The sequence below is a fragment of the Lissotriton vulgaris genome, chromosome 7 (genome assembly GCF_964263255.1).
Source record: "Lissotriton vulgaris chromosome 7, aLisVul1.2, whole genome shotgun sequence".
Lineage (NCBI taxonomy): Eukaryota > Metazoa > Chordata > Amphibia > Caudata > Salamandridae > Lissotriton > Lissotriton vulgaris.
The window spans coordinates 51,328,520-51,350,962 of NC_141695.1; positions in this window are offsets into that span (position 1 = coordinate 51,328,520).

The window sequence follows — 22,443 nt, forward strand, 5'->3', positions numbered from 1 at the left end:
GACAAACCAGAACATGATCTTTAGAATACCTCAGGAGTCGTGGAACACATGAACACTCTTTCGTTATATAATCATTTCAAACCAAAACTGAGAGTCAAAGAACACAAGTGCAAGTTTGAAATATTTATTATTCAATGCAAAGTTCTCAAACGCAGTATCTTGTATAATACCAAAATGCAGATTATAAAAATCAGAGTCAGCAGCATAGTCACTAATCCATAGTAAGCAAAAGGTGCTAGCATGTTATAATGCAATTTCTATAGAAATCTATATCACCTATATTTCGCGCACCCTATCTAGCATATTATATTATATCTAAGAAGGTCTCATTTGGGCTTTAGCAGGGCGGCCCCATACATCTCAATGTCAGTAGGAGCAGTTCACATCAACAGCTACCAGCTCTCTTCATGCGCAGCACCAAGTGTCTACGTTCATTCCGTGTAACTCTATCTTAAACCCGCGTAGAGCCCAAAATGTTGGCATCAACATTATTTGTGTTATGTCTAATGTGGTGCGAGGATCAAGCCTCCCAGCAACCTTGTGTTAGGTTAATTTTAGAGTGTGCAGCTCTCAGTGTGCAGACAGTTGTACCAAGTGTACCAGGCAAAGCTGATAGCATAGAAATAACATATTATTCTCAAATAAACCACCTCACCGCTTCTAGGGTGAAGGCGACAACAACAAGTATGTGTCGTGTGCAAAACTGAAGCCGAAGGAAAAAAGGCTGTTTAAACATGTAATGCACTCATGCTAACTTAACGCAATATATGTAACGAAGTATCCATATGACACCCCCCCATTGGTCCGAGCACCGTCAAACATAAGGGAAAAGGCAATACTAAATCAGATACAAAGATTGAAAGCAAAGTTCAATAATCTTGAGCTAAAATAAGCTAAAAAAATATGTATGAATGAATATGTACGAATGCCTACAGTGGCCTCAAGTCTAAAAATAAAAACAAAACTTTCGAACCAAAAGTTATTCGCCAGGTCTCAAAATTATGAAATGTAGGACCAGGCCGCATCAATCCAAATGTCTGTAAGAGAGAAAGAAAAAAAAAAATAAGGCACTTATCCGATATCCAAAGTCATGTGCCATGTTGACGTTATCCTCAGCGACATCACGTGATTGAACTCTCCATCAGCTGAACACAGTCCATCCCTCCAATTCAGCGAGGGGAAAGTATTTCACAACAAAGCACTCCTTCAGGCATGTCGTGATTGGAAAGTATATGCAAAGAAAGTTGCAACAGCCTCCAGTATGAAATCACTGCCATCATCCGAAAATAGTTCAGCAATCCAATTCAGTAATGGGAAAGAACATACGTGCTCCTCCAGCATCGGATCCTCCTGTAACGTCAGAGGACAACTCGGTGGGTTCACCAGATCGCTGTGTGTCAGAAAGGCATCCGCCGCTGCAGAGATCTCCCATTGGCCCAGAACTCCATTTATTGCTGCCAAGGCCATAACTCTCTCGCCAGAACAGATCAACTCATGAGCCACCACGGGACGCATTAGCTGATCAAAATCGACGTCAGGAGCAGTCCTCAAGCATAGGCACAAATCAATGGCCCAATCGAACTCGCAGCTCAGGCAGTGAAACACAGGTTGGACACACGTGAAGTCGGTGAACCGAAATGACAATCTATAGGCCGTGCTTAATGCTGCAAGCGGCAATGTTCCATAGTAATTGAGCATCCGATTACGGCACAGTGTCAGGAGGCGTTGAACGGCGTCTTGCGCAGGATGGGCATCCATGTTTTATGAAGAAAAACACCAACAGAATGCCTGCGGCTACAGCCAGTAACACAGGTAGTCCACCAAACAAACTCGAAAAAATAGCGTGGAAAAACGTGGGAATGATACCAAAAACCTTCTCAAACGTAGTCACGAGGCCACTGCTGACTAACTTGAAAAAATGTGCCAGCCCAGTCGTTGAAGAAGCATTAAATATCTGGTGTACCAGCTCGCAGAAATGAAACGGCAAATCAGTATTTAAAAGCGCCTGCACCTCTGTGCGGGTGTTGGCTATGTGAAGGACATAAGTTTCCCGGGCCGAACTCAGGGTCACTTGTTTTTGAGACAAAAGGGCCCTTATTCTGCTTAAACCATTGAATTTTGCTTCCAAGGTTGGAATCCGTGGCCAGATGGATACATCTGAAGAACCATGCGTGGGTGGGTATAGAACATTCTTGCAGCACACTACACGCTCTGATACAGTTACCACATATGCCACACCAATTAATAAACCACAACATAATTCGTTGTTTAAAAGTAAATAACTACCATTAGCTAACAATGTGAATGTGGGAACCACTGCTGGAACTGGCGTGCCTTTTAAAACACATGCTAAATTTGGGCGGTCCTGATTACAAGAACCGTGTAACTGAATGTGTCTGCATATTAATGAATGGTCAGGTGACTGTGTGCATTCCTCACCATTAAGATTCACTTCTTTCCCATCCTTCAGACATCTGTATGTGTATGGTAATGACCATGCCTCATATAGGAATGCATTGCCTAGTGGTTCATATCGTCCTATAGCAATATACCGCATACAGTTAGTAAATTTATATAAAGGAAATGGTAATGTAATTAAACCATGAATAAGCCACGTGGCAGTAGTGGTTTCAGCAACAGAAAAAGGCAAGGATTCTAGCTTCTCAATATGTAACATAGAAAATGATGCATCACGCATTGAAAGCATGCGCTGTTTTTCAGTAAGATTAAAAGGGGCGAAAAGGGATGAAACGTTCAATGAGGTCCAGGGAACTCGACCAGCCTTAATTGTCTGTAGAATCCATGCAAACTGCATTACAGAACGCAATTGATTTTGACCATGGTATAACGTGGACACTTCATCATGTACAATATCAACAACAGAAGAAACAATATTATCCAATGTGTATATTCTAGAAGAAAGCATGTTAATACTGTTATCGACCACTGCAAGCACTTTTTCCAAATTGGCTTGATCAATAGCCCTCAGGCGTTTTGCTGCTTCGACTTGTGAAAATTTCCAAATTTCATTGTAAACAGCATAAATAAAGCGTTTAGACCTACCCATAGTCGGTCCTTTTATAAAATCATTTAACTCTATATTCTCATTCAACTGGGACAGATGCAGTTTAACTGCAGCTAAAGTGGAATGTTGTAACCAGTTCTGACACAATTTGCCTACTGAATAAGTTGTAACAGTGTGATCTGTGTCAAACCTGGGATCTGGCCTGATGTTTGTAAATCCTTCAGACAAACCCAAAAAACGACGTTGGCAAGAATCAGAGCTTCTTTGCCATAAAAGCCACCCATCTGGATCAAAACTGGAAATATTAAAGGAGGAATTCTGCAAAAGTGCTTGTATCCCACTTATGGATAATGTAGTGAAATTACTCCAACCTGAATATTCTTCCAAATCAGGGATGGTAGGGGTATTTAATTTTTTAGATGTAGCCAATCCAAAACATGTTGTTTGGGAAATAGTCGAATTTAAAAACAACATGTGATTCGGGATGAGACATGCACGATGCAAAGCCTCAGTGCCTTGTACCTGCCAATCTTTGGTACCCCAAACCGATTTAAGGTCAATAGAATCCTTCCATAACTCATAGCCATCCACAGATAACCTTTCTAGAAAGGACTTTGAATACAACAATTTTGTGTCAGTTAATCTAACTTTGGGCATGAATTTCTGGTTCATTTTAAAATAAAACGACTCAGGATTTGATTGATTAAAATCTGTAAAGTAAGAGTATTTTCCCAGAAACGTACTTGAGCTCCCCTGTAAAGGAGTAGGGCAATGTTCCCACTGAGTGTAATTCACAGGAACCCGCCTGGAACTTGTCTTGTGCAAGAAATGATTTCCATAATGTTGGTAACAAAACAAATCACCATAATTGACAGAATCTAAATACAAATCCTCATCATCAAAGGCCGCATAATATTTCAAATCAGAGAACAATGCTTCTACGGCCTGAAGATCCCAATCATCAGAACGAATATTTTGCTTAATCACATCTCCCATGTTTACTCTAAGCACATTAGGAACATTAATAACCTCTGTGGGGCCATGTATCTGAAACCTAACCGCATCCCACACAATCCCATCAAGGACAGGCCAAGCAGTAATCTCTACTGAATGTAAGTCTCTCTTTAGTCTGTGTGCTGAATGTGAGGAGGAAAGAGGGGCCAATGTTCCATTAAGGTACTGAATTCCTGTTCTTTCTTTCACATAATGGCCATCAATCAGGCGGAAAAAATAAAACACAAAACCAATTGACATAAAAAGATAAAATGAAAATAGTATCAGCCAAATGTATGTCCAAGGTGGAACTAAAAAATGTTTTTTAAACAACGTGGCATATTTTGCAAGAGTCGATGGTTTCTTTGAAAGTTCCGAATCAGAGTCAAACGAGAATCTGGACTGGTTAGCCAAACGAGCATGTAAATCGGACATAGACAAATCAGCAGGATCTGCATAGGTCACCTCATCAATGTTAGTAACCGGAATAGTATTTAATAAAGGACTTGATATGGCAGGCATCTCGAGGGACACCTCCTGATCTGCACCAGATGTAATAGCCAGCACAGAGTGCCTCACCATGGAAGGACAGGATACAGCCGGTGTCATGCTATGAAGAATCGGCCACCCTGTGTGTCTTGACATTGTCAATAGAAATAAATCTGTTTTCTTTACGACCTGGAAGTGGTGGTAAAATTACTGTTCTTGTGCCCTTCACTCCAAGGACTCGAACTGGTGCATGATATGAGGGACCAAACTCTTTCTTGTTATCGATCTTCTCTCGAACCAGTTCTCCAACCTGGGGTAGCCAGCCAACTACCGGGATCTGCAACGCATCATCCGACGTGGAGGGCAAGTGTTCCTTTGCAAGACTGTCTCTGGTCTTTTGTAGATCCTGTAAAACATTGCAATGTTCATCTACGTCAAAGGCCGCGGCCTGGGCCTGGCAGTCTGCACCATCAAGGTCAGGGACGTACATCTTGATACCAAAGAGCATTTCTTATGGGGTCCGCCCACCCAGAGACCTTCTAGGGAGATTATTAAGCGCACGCTGCACGCCATAGAGGTGGGTCAGCCAGTTTCTACCAGTGCCTATAACACGGGCTGTCAAAGACTGCTTTAAGTCGCGGTTCATTCTTTCTACTACAGAATTGCCCTCAGGCCTGTAGGGACTTGAAAACTTCACCTGTACTCCCAACGAAACCATAGCATCCTTATACGCCTTAGAGGCGAAAGCCGGACCCTGGTCCGAATGGAAAGCACCACAAGCAAAGATTCCCACAAAGACACGCAAATCCTTAATGACAGTTCGCGAATCAGCGCTTCGATGCGGCCATACCCATACAAAGCGTGTGCATGAGTCAACTGCTACTAAGATGTATTTATACGCAGTATCAGAAGAAAAAGGACCGCAGTGATCCAAATAAACACAACCAAGTGGTTTATTAGAGATGTACAACTGTGTCTGAGGCGGACGCGCAGCAGTAGAAGGCTTAATCTGCTGACAAATGTCACACATAAGGACATAATCGAGCGTCTGTTTGTACAGTCCCCGCCACCAGAACCTCTGTTGTAGCTGAGATACAGTGGCTGAGACGCCCGCATGCGCAGACGCCACACCTTCATGAGCCGCTGTAATCAGAGAAGCTCTGCGATCCGAGTTGGGAACTAGACGCTCTCCAACCTCAGGAATTTTCACATAAGGAACCTTATCGGGACTTAAGTGGTATGTGTACTTCGAAGGGAACCCCGCAGGATATTTACCTCCCTTCGCCGTGGCAGCAACAGCTGCCAAGATGTCATCATCTATTTTGCTTTTGGACCTCGTGACTGCTGCAACTAAGTATTTTGATACCGCTGACTTCGCTGCTTCATCAGCAAGCGAGTTGCCAACAGCGTGGACCCCCACGCGCTGGTGGCCGAGAGTATGAATCACAAACACGAGCGGCAGTTTCTCTTTAAGTTCCGCCACTCGGACCCAGATCATTTTATGTTTTATTGTGCTACCTTTGGAATCACGAAAATCATTCTGAATCCAAAAGAACAAGTTCTCATTGTAAGACTGGACACAGTAGTAAGAATCACTTACGATTAAAGTCGTCACACAAGGATCAGCGTACTCCAATGCAAGCATCAGAGCACGCAGCTCAGCTAATTGTGCGGTGCAGTCCCCAAGCGTCTGCGTGTGCACGACGCTGGACTTGAACTCATCGTTCACCATGGCACCGACCACAATGGCGCAAGCGGAAACGTAGGCATGTTTACAGCCATGCGCAACCTGCGCCGAACCATCCGTGTAAATGATACAGCGGAAATCCTCCAACGGCCGCATTGCTAAAGGAGCAGGATGAACAAATTCATACTGTAAATACTCCTGCGACCGTAAAGCGGCGTCAAAAATAAACGTGACATCCTGAGACGTCAAGGATGTAGCCCACTGAATCCACCGAGGGTGCAAAGCTTTAGAATTCGGTACACTGGCTTTCGTGACCGCCTCCAAGGCAGGACACGGGGTAACAACCAACATGCGCTTTCCCTGTGACAGGGCACGTTCTTTAAGAATTGCCATCTGCACAGCCGTTAAAACTTTCTCCACAGTGGAAAAACGCAGTTCAGCCGAAGTGTACAAGTGTGACTTGTAAGCAATAGGTACAGTATCCCCCTCATTAAAAGTCAGGTACGTGAAACCCACCGTCCCAGGGATAATCCTTATCACCAGGTTGGTCCGGTTATCACGGGTCTGTAAGTAGTCAGAAGTGAGCAAATCAGCCTGCAAAGACTGCAGAATGGCTGAATGCTCAGGCAGCCAGCGTGATTTGGAAAAAGATGGTTGTACCAAGGCATATAAAGGCTTGATACGCTGGGCATATTCCGGAATGTATGTCCTCCCGAAATTTAAAAAACCCAGTAAAGACTGTAATTTTTTCAGCGTTGTCGGAGAGCGCAACTGCGCGCACTTCTCCAGGAAGTGAGGAGCCAATCCCTTTCCTTCATGGTTCAGCTCATAACCTAGAAACAACACTGTGTACTCCGCAATGTGTGATTTTGCAAAGTTAAACTTGTAACCCATGTCTGCAAAGTTACAAATAATGCTGTTTACACGACACAGATGCACCCAAAGTTCGTCGTCTGTGAGATAAATGTCATCCACATAAGAACATGCAACTGGATCGAAACTCTCCAAAAGAGAGACTATGCGGGCGGAAAACACTCCAGGACTATTTTTATATCCCATTGGGAGTCGTTTAAACATTTTTTGAACGCCGCCGCACGTAAAACTGGTCCATTGGGAACTTAGACCATCTAATCTATGTGCATAAAAACCATTGGAAATGTCAAGCGTGGTTTTGAACCGTTTACGCTCAAGACTATTCACCAGGGCAGAGCCGTGAGTATTCTGTACTGCACAGTTACGGCAATGCGAGTTCAAATGCAGGTAATCCAAAACCAGACGATATGATCCGTCCGGCTTGTTAACAGTAAAAAGGGGATTATTCATTGGTGACACACGCGTTTCAATTACACCTTGATATTCCAATTGTTCAAGGATAGCCGCGACCGAAGCTTTAGCTTCACGCCGTATGGGATACTGGGGTTGTGGCTGCGGCTGTGACCGTAAAGGAATCTCATGGCTAGGGGACAATTTATCCCAGCCACACTGATTTCGGTACACAGCCGGCGCAAGCGCCAGAGCCCACTCTTCTGCAAAATGCAGCGCTTCCACTCTCGGTACAGTGTGCTCGAAACTGGGGAGGATTACCTCCTCCCCTCGCGGAGCTGCGAGAACAAAAGGTGGGGGCCAGTCAGCCTCCGAAAGCAAAATGTCATACGTATCCGAAAGATTCTCCCAAAATACCCCTTTTACAGTTCGCTGCATGTCACCTTCAATTAACAGGACAATTTCAAAAAGTCTTTCAGGGGGAGCAACATGTGTATCAGCTGTTTCAATCACAATAAAAGTTTCAGTCGCTGTCACCTTCAACAGTGGACGGAGGGCCTCTCTCACTATGGTAATCTCCGCCGCGCTGTCCAGCAAGGTCAGAGCCCACGTCAGATTCCGAAGCCGCGTTCTCACTATCTGGGGCATATCGATGCGCCGTTAAGGCAGCGACTTTCTTCTTGGCAAACTGCGGTCTCTTAGGCGTAGAGTCGTCCCGCTGATCCCCTTCACTTCGCGTGCGGGGCTGGCCACGTCCTTGCTGGCCACCCCTGCCCCTGCCGCCCCCTCCACCACCGGTTGACGGAGCCGATGAGTCCTGAAAGGAACGAGGAGAGCGTTGGTCAGATGCCTGATATTTGTCAGGCGATTTAATCGTAGCGCGATCGCGCAATTCATAAACGCGCTCTGACTGCGCAGGTTGTGAAGGCGCCGGACTCGAAACCTGTGTCTGTTGTTGTTGTTGCTTACCCTGATTCTGCTTTTTAGGCCAATTTTGTTTTTTGGACTTGGGTTGTCCACCTGTTTCCGAAGACTGCCCCTGGGGCTGCTTCTTTTCTTTTTCAAGAAAAACTTTTGCACCCTTAGAATTGCGGCCAACCGTTTTATAAGCCGCCACAATAATTCTTGCCAGCTGACGGGGTTTCTCGGCATCGGGAATTAACGCCAGACCATTTGCCACCTGAAAGTTCACTGCATCCCCTTTTACATTGGCAAGGATAATACCGCAAACTGTCTCAAATGAACCGTTCAGGCGCATACCCAACTCAACCGCCGACTCAGGTCCGTGATCATCTTGAACACGTTTGAGGATCGCAGACAGGTTCGACACTGACGGTGTGCCAAAGCACCTCGAGCAAACCGCTGCAAAAGTCTTACCCCATGTCTCACAGTCAGCAAGTTCCGGGGCCAAATCTTTCGGTAAACTAAGCGTAAGAATCCGGTGTTTTTCACTCGGAGTCGTATTAGGAAACACAGCCTCCAGCTGGTCGAATTTCTCGGCAAGCCAGTAAGGAAAATCATCCTTATTGTCCGGCTTTCTGCCCATAACGGAATTCACCAAGACAGGACTGATTTTTAAACCAGCCTGTTCCGCCCGAAGCTGCGCACCTGCGGGGGCTGCGCCATGAATATTACGACCAATGTAATGTACAAGCGCTCTAATCACTCCAACCGCGACCTCATGAAGACGCCGCAGGTCAGCTACACTACAAGTGGTGCGATTAGGATGAGGAGTAAATCCACCCAAAGCGGGCCAATTTGTGCCCGGAATGGATAAAGGACCTAACCTCGGAGCCGTTAAAGAATGGGGTAGGACGCCACCAAACCAAACTCCGTGCTGCCAAGCATCGATAGGTACTTCCAGTGCCCTGTACGGAGCATAAGCCGCCGGTACAGCCGAGGCAGTGTATGAATGATAGACACCCGAATTAGCGTCCATTTCCGGAAATGTCACCCAGGAATAAAACAATTCGTACGGGTACGCATGTTCCGCACTCACCACTAGAACCACAGCCAAGCCTTCCGCAGGTACATTATATGCCCGCAAGTGGTCGCGAACCGCGACTCGGCTATGCTGCGCAATGTCCACGGCCATGTTAGCACAGGAAGCGAAAAGAGACAAAGAACAGTTTGTAGCACAACTGGGTAGTAATTCAAAGAAACCGTTTATAGAAAAATTCAAGCTTGAAAAGACCTATTTCAAAAATAGGTAGGTTTTTCCGACACCACCGTTTACCGGAAACGGGAATGAAGGTGTTAAGGTTTGAATGATATACTACTCGAGTGTCATGAAATACGGCCAACCAATCCGTTGGGCGCCATGTAGCAGGGTTTCCGTTCTCCCACAGAACTGTGCATAGAGATCTAGAACCTCAGTGAGTTAGGATGATCCAAAAACTCATCTCAGTGTCAGAAATCCCTTTACCTAGCTAGCTACAGTGTCTCATGGATCATTATGGAATGATCCATGTCTTAGACAAACCAGAACATGATCTTTAGAATACCTCAGGAGTCGTGGAACACATGAACACTCTTTCGTTATATAATCATTTCAAACCAAAACTGAGAGTCAAAGAACACAAGTGCAAGTTTGAAATATTTATTATTCAATGCAAAGTTCTCAAACGCAGTATCTTGTATAATACCAAAATGCAGATTATAAAAATCAGAGTCAGCAGCATAGTCACTAATCCATAGTAAGCAAAAGGTGCTAGCATGTTATAATGCAATTTCTATAGAAATCTATATCACCTATATTTCGCGCACCCTATCTAGCATATTATATTATATCTAAGAAGGTCTCATTTGGGCTTTAGCAGGGCGGCCCCATACCTCTCAATGTCAGTAGGAGCAGTTCACATCAACAGCTACCAGCTCTCTTCATGCGCAGCACCAAGTGTCTACGTTCATTCCGTGTAACTCTATCTTAAACCCGCGTAGAGCCCAAAATGTTGGCATCAACATTATTTGTGTTATGTCTAATGTGGTGCGAGGATCAAGCCTCCCAGCAACCTTGTGTTAGGTTAATTTTAGAGTGTGCAGCTCTCAGTGTGCAGACAGTTGTACCAAGTGTACCAGGCAAAGCTGATAGCATAGAAATAACATATTATTCTCAAATAAACCACCTCACCGCTTCTAGGGTGAAGGCGACAACAACAAGTATGTGTCGTGTGCAAAACTGAAGCCGAAGGAAAAAAGGCTGTTTAAACATGTAATGCACTCATGCTAACTTAACGCAATATATGTAACGAAGTATCCATATGACACCATAAATGCACATTAATTATAAAATACAATATTTCATGTAATTTTGCCAAGAACTATGCATAATTTGTGAACAAGATCAGAATTTCACTCACCCCTAAACGATTGTAAGAAAACATACTGTCCTTAATCCAAGAATGTATGAAATCCAATGGGTGGATCAAACAAACTAAAGAGTTTTCTTGCAGTAATGTTTACAAGCATTTCAAAAGTTTGAATGGTCCACCAGCCATTACCGCAACGTAAGTTGACAAAGACTATTGAAGTAAACCTAATGCTGTTTCCCTTATTTTGTGTTGCTTTTTAGTCACTATGAGTGCACTCACACTCATTCAAATTGGTGGCACTATATATGTACCCCATTATTATATCAAAATAAGACCAGCCTTTTTTAATATCAACGCTTTGATGATGATAGATCTGTCCCTGAAAGCAACCTGACAGATCACAAATGGAACTAATAAAGATCATTAATTGATTATTCATTGTCTACCATGTGTTCCAGTCTGCAGTATAAAGTCTTCTGATGCAGTTTCACAGACAAACCGAATTACTGCTCCAACCTGGTGTAAATGTGTGTATTTCATATCGTTTTGCTCTGTTAGCAGGTAGATGATGTGCCTTTCTCTGTCAGTAGTGGAGGAAATGTGGCCTAATGGCCTGACTAATGACTTTTAAACTAGGAAACAAGGTTCCAGTCCTGATGTTGTCTCAACATGCTGTGATTCTTAGCAAATCACTTAGGGCCTCATTTACAATATTTTAATGCACCTTGGCGCACCAAGCCTTCCTGATGCGCTGCTGTGCGTCAAAAGGCAAGGACAGGAATGCACTGTAACTACAAGATACGGCACATTGCTGTCCTTTATCCTGCGCTGGCGCACAATGGGCTGCTATGCGCCAACGCAGGCACCCTTGTGTCATGGTGCAAGGGTGCCTGAGTTGCAGGGATGATTGTTTTATACAGGAAGGGACACCTTCCTGCAGAAAATCAATCACAAGAGGTGTTTTCCTCTTTCTATGTGTGCTGCAGAATGCAGCACACGTAGGAATCTGACACATCTATAGGTATGCAAAACCATTTAAATCAGGGAATACGTCAATTTCCATAAGTTTTACCTTGAAATGCCCCTTTCAGGGAAAGAGTAAAGCCATGAAAAGCCATGCAGAGTAGCTTTGTGTGGCTTTGTAAATAAGAGCTAGCACATTGTGCCACTACAGGATCAGAAAGAGTGACACTCCAGTGGTGCAAGAGGCTTTGTAAATGAGGCCCTTAATCTCCCTGTGCCTAAAAAATAATAATCTGACCTATTGTAATGTAATCTGATGCTCATATAAAGTGTTCTGATTCCTCTCGGTCAGATTTATACTACATAAAAGTGTTGAATTTACAATAAAAAATCCAACCACCACATATGAAGTCGGATGTCAGCAATGGAAACTACTTTCTCTCCGCTCCTCACATACACCTTGGATAGCCCAACAGAGTAAGGGCCATCAGAAACTTGCCCATTTGACTGCCCACCGGATTTAAAGTGGGTCAGACAAATCAGCTGTTTTTATTTTAACACACTGCCATCCAAATCGTGATAGTTAGTAAAAGTAAAAACATTTCACTGACACCAGTTCCAAAGGAGAAAACTACCATGTGGAGGAAGTTTTCACTTTTTATTATTTTCAAAAAGAAAATCTTGCTTGGGTATTTAGTTTTTTGAAAATTAATAGATACCGAAAGTGTGACGTAGAGCACTATTATCCACACTTTAAATGAATTGCCAGTAAGGACCGTGTGAGCCGTTCCTGCCAATATAAATAATTTTGCTAGGGCGTAAGACGTTCTAAGAAAGTGGAGTATTATGTCATGATGCTGGTTAAGCCTCACTAAATAATGCTCTCACAATACCCCAAAGATGGTCCTTGGATTAAATCCTTCGTGGTAGTGTGGTGAAGAGCAATCAGGCTTCACCAGAGGAACATATGTTAAGGATTTCAGAGTACCATCATGGGTGATAAGTAATTGACATGGAAATCCAACACCAATTTATAGAAATAAAGTAGATTGTTATATTAATTTAGCCACCAAAACAAATACAAGCAGATGCATAGAACCATAGTTATGGATTATAGAAGAAACAATAAATCAGTGCAATTCTCTACTGTAAACCATAACCATTTCAGTAAATTCGGAAAAGCACGAGTGACAATAGGTCACTTACAGGTTGAGTTACATGGAACCCACGGGGGTAAAAGTGGCCTGAGAGGCCCAGATGCAGAGTTGGTCTGGCTATCCTTGGTGCAGAAGCGTGAGCAGCTGGAGTGATGGGTTTTCAGCTTAGATGGGGATGAAATCGATGTAAAAGGTCGGCAATCGGGCCACTGCTGTGCTCAGTTGTAGATGCTACAATCTACAACAGGAAACAGGAAACTTAATAAATAGATATGAACTTGCCACATAGAAAAAGTCGTAATGGAAAGTTTGACCAGGATGACTCAGTAACAATCGAGTTTCATATTGTATGATGTTCAGGGACAGAGACCCCAGACTTCTGCTTGCTTTCGGAGAGAAGGCAGGATCTGAGAACAAGCTCCTAGCCTTAAGCACTTTAACCCATTTTACGTGAGTACTTCTTAGGAAGTCAACATATGCTGAGACCTTCGGAACTGGATAAAGGTTACTAGATGGCAGGTCCTTTTATTGTAGTGAAGGGACAGATTTGTTTATTTCCCCATGGAAAAGGATTTGGACTCCGTTTCCATTTTGAGTGCATTCTGCTCTTGGAGCTCACCATTGTATTCCTTTTATGCCGAATTACTTATATTTGTAGAATCGGTTCTGTATTGATTTTCCTATATCTATATATGTTGATTTTGCGATGTGTAAACATCCTATTATTTTTGGCCTTGTAATAAATTGACAAACCCTGCAGAAAGAGTCTGTGATGTTTTCAGGTATGCTAAAGTGCAGTAATGTTTGTTGTGTTTCTTCCCCTCTGCCATTTAAGTAGGTAAATAAACGACCATCAGAGCCAAATTCAAGGAAGCAGACAAGGGAACCAATTGGCTTAATCACAAGTCTTTACAGTTCTGTGGATCTGATGTCAGGAGTGTCACATAAATCCTAGGTTTAGGGGGGGTGTATCAACCTGTCTATCAAAAGCCCAAGAGCCCTATACTCCCCCACTTCTAAAAATGACAGAAACCTTCCTTAACTGTACAGACTATGTGGCCAATCCTAGGGGTTTGTCTAGCCTTATGGGGGTATATACCTATTAACTAACTAATTTACCAGCTTGCCCCAGTGCAAATGTGCCTGGGGCAGAGGGAGGGACACTTCCTCCTTTGTGAGTCATCCTACATGCATATCAGAGGCGGTGCATGATTTGAAGCATACCGTCTTGATGTGCAACTTCACTAACCATCCTGTTAGAGATGGAGGATTTACCTTCTTTCCAGGCAGGCCTTTGTTTCTGACTCGTGGGTGCATTCTCACTGCTTGGCAGGAGGTCAGATGACTCTCTTGGTTGTAGCACCAAGATTACAGGAAAGACTGGGGAAACCAGGTGGGCAATCTCTATTGTAACCACCTAGATGAATGCCACATCAAAACTGACATCAGAATCATGTCAGGCATAAGAAGGCATGTTGTTTGATACCAAACTTAACCATATTTGGGGGTAGCATAATGGAGCTGACAAACTCGGGATGCCTGGGTGTCAGTCCATGTTATCCTTTGAACCGCTGATCAGTTATAGTAGCCCTTAATGCAAAGGCCTACTATAGGGACATATTGTGAAAAAGTAATCATTTTGTCCTTTTTGATTGATACCGGTGGTAACTGACTCTGATTGTCCACTGGGCTCCCCTAACCAGACACAGGGCCAGTGCTCTGTGTAAAAGATGTATGTTAATTATGTGTTTTAACATTTGGTATGACAACCTACCTGTAAGCCTCTGGTAAATGGGTGAGGATACTGGACATGCCTGTCCTTTTAGATAGCATTAATGAGGACATTGATTCTGCAATAATTGAGCTTGAGGCTAGTGCAGTAAATGCATTGACTCCCGAGCACTTAGCCTATATTCATAATACGTTTTTTGCACTTTTGTGTACTTATTTTATTAAACAGGGTAGGACTAAAAAGGTCATTAACCAGAAAGCCGGACTATGGTATAATGAAGAATGCAGAGTGGCACGTGCAGCACTAGGTTTATCTATTAAAGAAGGTGACCCAGTAGCAGTGCGAGTAGCCAGTTATAATTACAGGCATACCCAGACAAGGTCTAAGAAATCATGGGATGAGAAAAGATAGCAGGACCTTAGAGAGGCTTTTGCTGCAAGCAATTTCAAGCAATTTTGGAACATAAGAAAATGGGACGGAGGGGGGCAACCTCAACAGCCATAGAGCCACATCTCACAGGAAGATTGGGTTAATCACTCTAAACCCCAATATGCTCTGGTTACAGTAGAGAAAAATGTGGGCAAGATCTCCAATGTGTTTTACGTGGACAAGGTCTTTAGCAGGGCTGATGTTGATGCAGCACTTAATTCATTATCGATTGGAAAAGCACCTGACCCAGATGACAACCCTAAGGATGTAATTCTGAATGATAAGGCAAGATGGGGTCAGTATATTTCAGTACTGGCTAATGCGATTGCCCAGGGTACGCCACTCCCTGACTCATGGAAAGAGGCCTAAATCAAAAGAGGGCAAATCTCACCCAGGAAACTATAGGCCTACCAGCCTAATAGATTCCTTGCAGAAAGTAATAGGGAGGCTGATGCTCAGTAAGGCCCAAGAGTTAATTGAAGAACATAGTATCCTATCCCCATTTCAAGCTGGTTTTCGGGCCTTCACCAGCACTATTGACCAGGTGTTCTGGTTTGTCCTGCTATATTGGAAAACAGTAACCTTGGGGAAGGGTAGTCATGTATGCCGCCTTTGTTGATCATAGGTCAGTGAATGATCTTGTTCCCCGTTCCAAATTATGGGTGATCTTGCAAGAAATGGGCATGCCATCCAAATTATTAATCCTAATTAAAAGGCTCCACGAGAATAACACAGCTAAAATTTGTTGGGGTTCACAGGGCAATGTTTCTAGATCTTTTCCAGTTGAGAGGGGCGTGTGCCAAGGCTGCGTGATGACACCACGCTATTCTCTCTGTTTAATAATGGAATAGTAAATTGCATCGGCACATAATCATATGCAAGACCAGACTTGGCCTCCAAAGAGCACTGTCAATCTTTGAGGAGTTTTGCTCCAAACGCGGCTTAGAAGTTAATGTGTCAAATAAGAAAATTATGTCTTTTAACCCGCATAGAGCATTTAAGGGGGGTATTCGAATGAGTGCCCGACTGATGGAGCAAGTTAACAAATGTATTTACTTATGGGTCAATATTTAGATGGTATGAAGTGTAACCACCAAACTGATCTTACTACCTTAAAGCATGGTAAGTGTCAGGCGTGCTATATACTAATATAATAAGTCACACTTGAAACCAATGAGTCCGGTATAACTCCCACATTTATAGTGGCCCTTGATGGGCACAATATTCCAAAGATGTGACTGGACGATGGTTTTCTTCGATGGGAGAAGGGATTTGACCAATATGTTCCTGAGACTTTTACCTTTGCAGAAGGCATGCAAAGGTAGTTCGGGCATATTGAGATCGTCCGCAACCAGGGGACTGGGGAATCCAAGATGGCGGGTTGAAGACGCCACGGAGTGGTAGCTTTGTTGGAGGTTCCCTGCTCCCTCATTTTTACCGAAGAAAAATACTTGCAATTACTTGAGACTACTTGGAAAAAGCAAACCTCCTTTCGGCAATGCTGTACATCTTTGCTGAAAACGATTAGGGGTGAAACGAGCTTGAAAAAAAAAAGACATTGATTATTATTAACCTACCTCATCTGGCAAACTGCTGAATGCTGCATCTTTTTCAAAGACGGCACGGGTGGAGGTTGCTGGCCGCCCAACTTCTGAGGACGGCGCAGTCAGTTGGATTGTGGCTCGACTCGTGGCTCGGCTGCTCAGGTCTAACGCTGCCTCAATTCTCAATAGTTCTGATTACACCGAGTGCTCCGACGATGCAGACCTACTCGGTAACGCTCAATATGGCACCGAAAAAAGCTCCCAGATGCACTGAAGGGTAGCCCAAGCAGAGATCCTAGCTGATATAGACGGTGCAGGTATCGCGGCAGGAACAACAGCGGCGGCAATCACTTTTACTTCTATGCCGCCTGCAGTCTTTGAGAAGCCCTAGAAGCCTGAAAAGCCAGACCCACAGCTGGGTAAGCAATTCAATTGTGCCCCATTGTTTGTCGTCTCAGATAATATCTCAAGCCTTAAGCATAGTACTGGGAATCATTTGTTCATTGGAAGCACTGGAAACACTGTTGCTCCTTGTAAGAATCTTGGCAACAGTATTGCACAATCTTCTAGTACCGTTGGAGCTCACTACAGCTTCATTGACAGGGCTAACACTGTTGAGTTGGTCCAGTCAGGGGTAGCAGGTTGTGACTCTGATCTAGTTTCTAACGGGCTGTCGAGAGATTGCAATGTGGCACATGAAACCAACCTGGGTGTGGAGGGAAATTCAGAGACTACCGGTAGAGTGACTATATGCGATCCTGACACTCCCGAGAATGTAGATACACCGGCTGAGCACGTCAAACCAACGCTCGAACTTTCACGAAGGGTCGATAAAGGAAGAACTCCTATAAACTCTATCTCTAGCTCAGAGATTTTTAGTGTAACTCCCTCTGTGGACTCCGAAACAGTTAAACTAGTAGTGAGTGCTGCTACTAAAGAGATACCGGATGATGTGGATGGCAAGGAGAAAAGCGCTGTTGCCATTATCGATGGGTCCGAGGAATGCTCTAATGATGAATACGAAGAGCTTGCAGAGGAAGGAGAAGACTTAACTAGCTCCCCTGCAGATGCGTCCAAGCGATTAGGGTGTAAAAGGGGGAGATCTAAAGCAAAAACAAACTAAAGAAAGGGAAAAATGCTAATGCGTCTGTTCTCTCTACTTCAACACTGACCTCTAGCACATGAGGGAAACCTATTAGTGATGAGAGCCCTCTATGAAAATGGATCCATGCAAAAGGGGGGGTTAAGAGCATGGCATTGCGCCTATCGGGCACTAGCCCTACGGAGGAGGAACACCCAAAAAACTGTTCTATTACTGCTGGTTGTAACATATCCCCACCACTTCAATCAGCAATTTCTTTATTACCAGCAGATTTGAAATCAACAGCTGAGACTAAATCTCAATGGGATTCCAACAGTACTACAACAACAATAAAAGCAGCAGCAGTAGTAACTGAAATAGGTCCACCCACCCTGCCCATAACTTTAATTCCAGCTGTAGACAATGTAACGAACATAAGCGACATGCTGGCTTCAACTGTCCCAGAAGAACTAGAGGTCAGATTCTCTTTCTCTCCCCTCAATTTGATTTTAAAGACCTTAACTGATCATCGACAGGAAGCACAACATCACTTCCTACAGCTGAGGGAGGATAACAGCAAAATGCAGAATTCTTTATTAGAGGTGACCAATAAGCTCGGAGGGATCACACAAGAAATTCAAGAACTTCAACAAAGGGTGGTGGGTGTTGAAGAATCAGCAGGTCGCACTGAGGTTTTAACTCATCAACATGAAACACAGATTGTGAATCTTCAGAACAAGCTGGAAGAGATGGAGAATCGTCAAAGGAGGCAAAATCTCAGACTTTTTGGCATACGAGAAGGATCAGAAGGATCGGATCCGTGGGCTTATGTAGTCAGTTTCAGTTTCAACAACTTTTATTCGGTTATAAAATTCGATAACCATAAAAAGTACAGTTTAAAAAGTTACAAATGCAGAAAATACAAAATCAAACGAGGATTTTAGGACATTATTGAGGGGAAAAAAAGGAACATCATTAAAACAAAATAAAAACATTCTTTATAGTTGTGGTTTTGTCAATTTAGCTAGGAATGTTACGGCGTATAGTTATGGCTGATTTGAGAAAGGTCGCTATACATTTGGCTTCGTGTGGCGTTTTTAAGGATTGTAAATAGGAGAATGCTGGGTAGGACTGCCTTAGTCCACTGGAACGAAGAATTGGGAGGATCCATGTCTTTCTTGCGGATTTATAGTATTTGCAGAAGAGAGCGACGTGAATCGTACTTTGTATCGAGACTCCGTCACAAGGACACCTCATCATATTAGGAGACCAATTTTGCGTCTCCGGGAAGGACACCAGCCGAAAAAATACATCAAAGCGCAGTCTTGTGAGAAGGTACTTTTCATAGTTGGTTAGAAAGTATGTCAAATAGGGCTGTATGGTTTTTCCCTCCTGTTGAGCACATATTTTTTCGTTTTGCGATTTGGTGATCTCTGCCTGGTTGCGGAGGTCTCTCAAATGGCCCAAGCACATTTGCTTTAGTTTTTTCCTGGAGATATCTTCGACTGAAGGTGGCTCGTCGAAGTACTGCTCGCACTCCATGTCTTTAAAAAAGTTACATACGTAATTTAGCCACGGAATTTTCCGCCAATTTGTCAGGCCTATACAGTCAGTAATGAGGGAGCGGGTTAAGTGGCATTCAGGATTGCACCATATCCGATGCCACAGTAAAATTGGCTGGCACCGAATGGTGTCAATAATGTAATCCATGCCAAGCTCCCGATGTGAGGCAAATATCGGGGAGCTTCGTGGGAGGGCTAAAATATACTTTATGAAGGCATTTTCAGTGACCTGGAGCTGATCAATGCGTCCGTAGCCCCAGATTCCAGCTCCATACGTGGCCACACTGTGGCATTTTGCATAATAAATAGTTAAAAGTTCAGAAGGTGCGGGTTTCCCCATTTTCCTCGAAAAGGAGGTTAGTGCAGAAGATGCTCGACGAAAGTGTAAGTTTCTGGCTTCAATTGCCTTTTGCCATTTCAGTTCATCGTCCACTAGGATGCCCAGGTATGGGTATATCGAGGTTTTTTCGAGTTTGTAATTATTAACCATTATGGGCTTGGTCGTTTTTGTCTTTGGGCCAATTGACATTGTAAATGTCTTTTTTATGTTGATTTTGAGATCAAGTGAATCCATAAATGAAATATATTTATCAAGTTGTGACTGAAGTTGATTTAGAGTACGCGCTAAAATTACTGAATCGTCGGCATATAGGAGAGTAGGTATCGGCCGACGATTTATTTGCGGGAGGTCCTGGCACCCTTTCAGCATTGCCTGCTCAAGCCCGTTAGTGTATAGGTTGAACAGGAATGGGGCCAGTACACACCCCTGTCTTACTCCCTTCCTAATTTGGAAGGGTCGCGACAGTTCTCCACTGGTGCCAAAACGAACTCGACCCTCTGCCGCTGAATAAAGTTCTCTTAGGAAAGTGAGTATGGCCGGGTCTACGCCAAGATCTGATAGTAATTGCCAAAGCTTCGCGTGCTGGACACAGTCAAATGCCGCGCTTAGGTCGACATAAACAAGGAAAATATTTCCTCCTTTGGCGCAGGCATATTTTCCAGCCAGGAGAACAAGGTTGAGGGCCTGCTCCACGGTTCCAAGCCCCTTCTGGAAGCCATATTGCAGGTCGGTTATGATGTTGTTCTCCCGGGCCCAAGATTGCAATCGGTCCAGGAGTAATCGACCTGCAATTTTGCCCATGGAGTCCAGAAGGGAAATTGGTCGGTAGCATGCGGGGTCGTTGCGGTCGCCTTTTTTAAATATTGGTAGTAGAATTGAGGTAGACCAAGATTTGAAGAGGCCAATAGAGGCTGCTGCTGACATGGCCCGTAAGATTATTTTCGACCAAAAGTCCACGTCGTAAAGGAACACGTCCATTGGGACCCCATCTGGTCCTGGGGCCTTTCCAGTTTTTGAGGCCTTGATTGCTTTTGTAATTTCGCTGAGGGAAAAACGAATATTGATCGGGTAAATATCGTTTTGCTCCGCATAGAGATCATTGGTTGGTGTACTTGGAGATGTATCGTGAGGGTTTCCAAAAATTTTTGTGAAATGAAGAACCCATTCGGCCTCTGTTATTGCCACGTCTAGATGGTCGTGATCAGTACTGTTGGCCATGAATGGGGATCTCACGACTTCCCAGAATGTGGTACTGTCTTTCTTTTGGGCGCTGTCATGTAGGCGCAACCACAGTTCTCGTTTGATCTGGTTTTTCCGATCTTTCCGAGCAGAGTTATAATTTTTCCTCAGTTGAGAGATTTCATCCACGTCTCTCGTGGGCTTATGCAAGGCTTCTTTTAGGGCGGTGAGTGCCTTTCGACAGGTGGAATCAAACCACCTCGTGGTCGGGAGCTTAGTCTTGTTTTTCAAGTTAACAAATAATTCGTCCCTTATTGTTTCTTGGATATTTTGGAAGCAGCTGACGATCGTTTCTGGCGGCTCTTCTGGTGACATACATTTGGCTATCCAGTGATGGGTTTTTTCGCAGATCCTCTGTGTCATCACTGCAGGGTCGATTTTTGCCCATTTGATCGTGTACCCATTTAGTTTCTTCATGGACACTAGATGTTGTGCAAGGGAGCTAGGTTTTGCGAGATGTGTTCCTTTTCGCATCATAGTGATTGTCACGCTGAGCGGGTAGTGATCACTTATTGGATTAGTCCCAATTTCGTAGTTTGTTAATTGACCTTTTAGTGAATTTGATGCTATTATGTAATCAATCGTTGTAGCACATCCTCGCCCATGAAAGGTGGGCATATAGTCATAATGCGGATCGACTAGTTCGTTTACAAAGTCCAAATCTAAAGAGAAGAGGATTTCGTTAAGTTTGTTTCCGCATAACGAGTGTGCAAAGTGAGGGATGGGATTGCCGAGTTCATTCTGGAGACCACAGTTACCATTTTTGTGATTCTGACACATGGGAGAGTTAAAGTCACCGCCCCAGATATAATAAGTGGGAGAGGTTTTATTATCCCGTTGTATGGAGATTAAGAATGCGACTATCTCAACTAAACTAGACCAGCATTCCAGCGAAGGCAGATTGTTGTAGTAGTTTATGAGTATGAACTTGCTACCCGCAAGTGCTGCTGTCTGCGTGTCCTGCATAATTTGGATAATTTGGAAGGTGGATGACTCCTTTAGCAGTTTCACTCTAAGTGGGAGGGTGTTGGCTATATGGATTGCAAGACCTCCTTTTGGTCTGCCCATGTTACCGGATATTGCCTGGGTGAAGATGGTTTTATAACCTACGAGATGCAATGGAGTTGTGCACCAGGTTTCTTGCAGACACAGTATATGATGTTGCTTTGCTGTGTCAAGTCATGAGGATGATGTTATTTTTGAGGTCATACCTGCGATATTCCAGTAAACTATTGATACACCCAGTTCCGCAGTTGCCGTTTGAGTGGTTGGTATAGTTGGCAAGGTATTTGCATGCATAGGTTCTAATGGTTCTTGCGGAATTGCCTGGTGGAGTTCAGCTGGGGCCCTAAAGGCTAATGGTGGCTTATGGCACGAACCAGAAGTGGTTTCGCCTTTTGGTGGAGAGTTTGCTTGGGCGGCTTTTATCAGAGCATTCCTGCTAGTGGCTAGTGCTATCTGTGATGGATTGTTATCATGGTCATAAAGGGGTTCTGAGGATATTGAGTATTGTACTGATTTTGCTACTTGAGTTTTGAAGTGAGGTTCCGTATAGCTAGGTCCCTCCCTGAGTGGTCAATCGACCATCTCCAAACAATTAAAGCGATTTTGGGTCGGAAAGCCCTGCC